This window comes from Mixophyes fleayi, unplaced genomic scaffold (genome assembly GCF_038048845.1).
Source record: "Mixophyes fleayi isolate aMixFle1 unplaced genomic scaffold, aMixFle1.hap1 Scaffold_48, whole genome shotgun sequence".
NCBI lineage: Eukaryota > Metazoa > Chordata > Amphibia > Anura > Limnodynastidae > Mixophyes > Mixophyes fleayi.
In genome coordinates, this window is record NW_027448168.1 from 274225 (window position 1) to 278657 (window position 4433).

Sequence of the window (4433 nt, forward strand, 5' to 3'; positions counted from 1 at the left end):
TTTACATCTTTATGACATCAAATGCTTCACATGAAAAATGCAGTTCATTGTCAAAAATCAGCTATATTAGGAGAGTGAGAATTGTGTTTTAGCATCAATTACACACTAAATATGCTGTCATTGTGTATGTTTAATGGATGTCTTTCAGTTTTAAAGATAGACAGACCGATAGATAGATAGATAGAAAGATAGAAAGATAGATAGACAGATAGATAGACAGACAGACAGACTGATTTCAACTGGAAGCAGTGCTTACATATTGCTTAATTTTTGGTGGTTATTAAATAGTATGGGTAGGCAAGAAAAGTGCATATATCTTTTATTAGCATAAACTTACCCAAATGCGCTCTTGCATATTTAAGGCATTCAAAGTAATAATATTTCACAGCCAGTGTTGGACTGGCCTAGCGGAGTCCCAGGGAAATACCCGGTAGGCCCCACTGTCCGATGGCCCCGCCCCCCACAATGTGATCACCAGGCCCCCACGGAGAGGTCAGTGTAGGAGCAGCCTGTGCTGCTGGTAAAGAGGAGGAGCTTCCTGCTCAGGCAGGAACTGCTCACTGTCTCCCATCACCCCCTCTGCTGTGCTGTGATTGGCTGACACAGTCACTCAGAGCAGACACGCCCCCTACCCACACTGCCATGGAGGAAGCAAAGCAGGAAAGGTGAGATGTGTGTGTGTGAAAATGTATTAGTGTGTGTATGTGTGTGTATGTGTGTATATGTATGAGAGAAAATGTGTGTCAGTGTGTGTGATAAATGTATTAGTGTGTGTGTGAGAGAAAATGTGTGTCAGTGTGTGTGATAAATGTATTAGTGTGTGTGAGAGAATGTGTGTCAGTGTGTGTGATAAATGTATTAGTGTGTGTGTGAGAGAAAATGTGTGCCAGTGTGTGTGATAAATGTATTAGTGTGTGTGTGTGTGAGAGAAAATGTGTGCCAGTGTGTGATAAATGTATTAGTGTATGTGTGTGAGAGAAAATGTGTGTCAGTGTGTGTGATAAATGTATTTGTGTGTGTGTGAGAGAATGTGTGTCAGTGTGTGTGATAAATGTATTAGTGTGTGTGAGAGAAAATGTGTGTCAGTGTGTGTGATAAATGTATTAGTGTGTGTGTGAGAGAAAATGTGTGTCAGTGTGTGTGATAAATGTATTAGTGTGTGTGTGAGAGAAAATGTGTGTCAGTGTGTGTGATAAATGTATTAGTGTGTGTGTGTGTGAGAGAATGTGTGTCAGTGTGTGTGATAAATGTATTAGTGTGTGTGTGAGAGAAAATGTGTGTCAGTGTGTGTGATAAATGTATTAGTGTGTGTGTGTGTGAGAGAAAATGTGTGCCAGTGTGTGATAAATGTATTAGTGTATGTGTGTGAGAGAAAATGTGTGTCCAGTGTGTGTGATAAATGTATTTGTGTGTGTGTGAGAGAATGTGTGTCAGTGTGTGTGATAAATGTATTAGTGTGTGTGAGAGAAAATGTGTGTCAGTGTGTGTGATAAATGTATTAGTGTGTGTGTGAGAGAAAATGTGTGTCAGTGTGTGTGATAAATGTATTAGTGTGTGTGTGTGTGAGAGAATGTGTGTCAGTGTGTGTGATAAATGTATTAGTGTGTGTGTGTGTGAGAGAATGTGTGTCAGTGTGTGTGATAAATGTATTAGTGTGTGTGTGAGAGAAAATGTGTGTCAGTGTGTGTGATAAATGTATTAGTGTGTGTGTGAGAGAAAATGTGTGTCAGTGTGTGTGATAAATGTATTTGTGTGTGTGTGATAAATGTATTAGTGTGTGTGAGAGAAAATGTGTGTCAGTGTGTGTGATAAATGTATTAGTGTGTTTTGTGAGAGAAAATGTGTGTCAGTGTGTGTGATAAATGTATTAGTGTTTGTGTGAGAGAATGTGTGTCAGTGTGTGTGATAAATGTATTAGTGTGTGTGTGAGAGAATGTGTGTCAGTGTGTGTGATAAATGTATTAGTGTGTGTGTGATAAATGTATTAGTGTGTGTGTGAGAAAATGTGTGTCAGTGTGTGTGATAAATGTATTAGTGTGTGTGTGAGAGAATGTGTGTCAGTGTGTGTGATAAATGTATTAGTGTGTGTGTGAGAGAATGTGTGTCAGTGTGTGTGATAAATGTATTAGTGTGTGTGTGAGAGAATGTGTGTCAGTGTGTGTGATAAATATATTAGTGTGTGTGTGAGAGAAAATGTGTGTCAGTGTGTGTGATAAATGTATTAGTGTATGTGTGTGAGAGAAAATGTGTGTCAGTGTGTGTGATAAATGTATTAGTATGTGTGTCAGTGTGTGTGATAAATGTATTTGTGTGTGTGTGAGAGAAAATGTGTGTCAGTGTGTATGATAAATGTATTAGTGTGTGTGTCAGTGTGTGTGATAAATGTATTTGTGTGTGTGTGAGAGAAAATGTGTGTCAGTGTGTATGATAAATGTATTAGTGTGTGTGTGTGTGAGAGAGAAAATGTGTGTCAGTGTGTGTGATAAATGTATTAGTGTGTGTGTGTGAGAAAATGTGTGTCAGTGTGTTTGATAAATGTATTAGCTTGTGTGTGTGTCAGTATGTATGGTAAATGTATTAGTGTGTGTGTATGAGAGAAGGAGGTGAGTCAGTGTGTATGATTAATGTATGTGTGTGTGTTTGTATGTATGAGGGAGAATGTGTTTCAGTGTCTATGATAAATGTATTAGCGTGTGTGTGTGTATGTATGAATGAGAGAGAATGTGTGTCAGTGTCTATGATAACTGTATTAGTGTGTGTTTTTGTGTGGCTGTCTGTATGAGAAATGTGTGTATGAGAGAGGGTGGGGAGTCAGTATGTATGTTAAATGTATTAGTGTCTGTTTGTATGAGAAATGAATGTGTGTGTGTGTTATGTGTGGGCAATAGGGCTTGTGGCAATGTAATGGGGTATGAGGACAGGGAGGTCTTGTTATAAGTGAAATGGGCGGTGAGGACGGGGGGCTGTTATATGTAAAATTGGGGGTGAGGGCAGGGGGGCTTCTATATGTGAAATGGGGTTGAGGGGAGGGGGGCTTGTTATAAGTGAAATGGGGGTGAGGGCAGGGGGGCTGTTGAAAGTTAAATGGGAGTGAGGGCAGGGGGGCTGTTATAAGTGAAATGGGGGTGAGGGCAGGGGGGCTGTTATAAGTGAAATGGGGGTGAGGGCAGGGGGGCTTGTTTTAAGTGAAATGGGGTTGAGGGAAGGGGGGCTTGTTATAAGTGAAATGGGGTTGAGGAGAGGGGGGCTTGTTATAAGTGAAATGGGTTTGAGGGCAGGGGGGCTGTTATAAGTGAAATGGGGGTGAGGGCAGGGGGCTTGTTATAAGTGACATGGGGTTGAGGGGTGGGGGCTTGTGTAATATAATGTGGGTGTAGGTAGGTGGTGGCTAATGTGTGAAATTTTATTTGTGGGGTGATGGCGGGTCAATTTAATTTACCGGTAATAGTGGGGCCTATTAATTTAAGATGAGGTGGCGAGACCTTTAATGCTGGGGTAGTCTGGAGCTATTAATTGAATATGGGGTTAAGTTTGGGCAGGAGGGCTATTTATTAAATGTGAATTATTTATTGCCAGGGATGTTTATGGTAAAAAGGTTATATTTATTAAACTTAAATGCTATTTATTGCTAGGCCTGTTTGGAGGTAGGGAAATAGGTTTATTTATTAAATGCACATACTATTAATTTAATGTCGGGGTTGGTTGAAGGGAAATAGATCTATTTATCAAAAGTGAATACTATTATTTTAATGTTGGGGCTGGAGGGAGGTCTAATTATTATTAAACGTGTGTACTATTGATTTAACGCCGGGGCTGTTTGGAGTTTTCTAAATGTCATGTACTCATTTTTTCCCCAGTTAGGACTCCCAACATTGCAGGATCCAGGCAAGCAGCAACTAAGCTAAAGACACCAGCAGCCACAGGTCAGGAAAGCGACAAGTAAAGGACACACATACTCAGGTACATACAGTAGGCGCACACACATACTGTGCCTCGATTAACATCTATTTGGCCTTTCAACATGATGTAATTTTCAGGCTTTTTTTCCATGGCCACTTTAAGTCCTGCCCCTGTCCTTTTCTATGTAGGTGGAATCCACCCAAGTCCAAAATTTGCTTAGCGCAAATCACCTGCACCTTCAAGAATCGCACACGTCATGACCTTGCGATACTGCCAGCGTACAGGAGCTGAGAGGACCCTGCCCAGCAACCACAGAGAGGAGATGAAGCAGAGGTAAGTCAAATTTACTTTATTTTATTGTAATTTTTTGTTTATTTGTTTTTTTCAAACTTGACAATGTTCCCTTTTTACCTGGGGGGGGGGGGGGGGGTAGCCTGTTCTTGGCATTATATGAATTGGTGCAGTACTCTGTGGCATAATATTGTTTGGGGGCCTAATTTAGGGCATAATATGATTTGGAGACATTATTGTGT

General features: G+C 40.5%; 1 long non-coding RNA gene across 1 annotated transcript; it reads left to right on the top strand.

Moving 5' to 3' along the window:
* Nucleotides 1-621: 621 nt before the first annotated feature.
* On the top strand, nucleotides 622-4227 carry LOC142134226 (uncharacterized). The gene is made up of 3 exons (XR_012687001.1): nucleotides 622-665; nucleotides 3858-3960; nucleotides 4089-4227. It is a non-coding gene; the product is annotated as an uncharacterized LOC142134226 (long non-coding RNA).
* The last annotated feature ends 206 nt before the right edge of the window (nucleotides 4228-4433 follow it).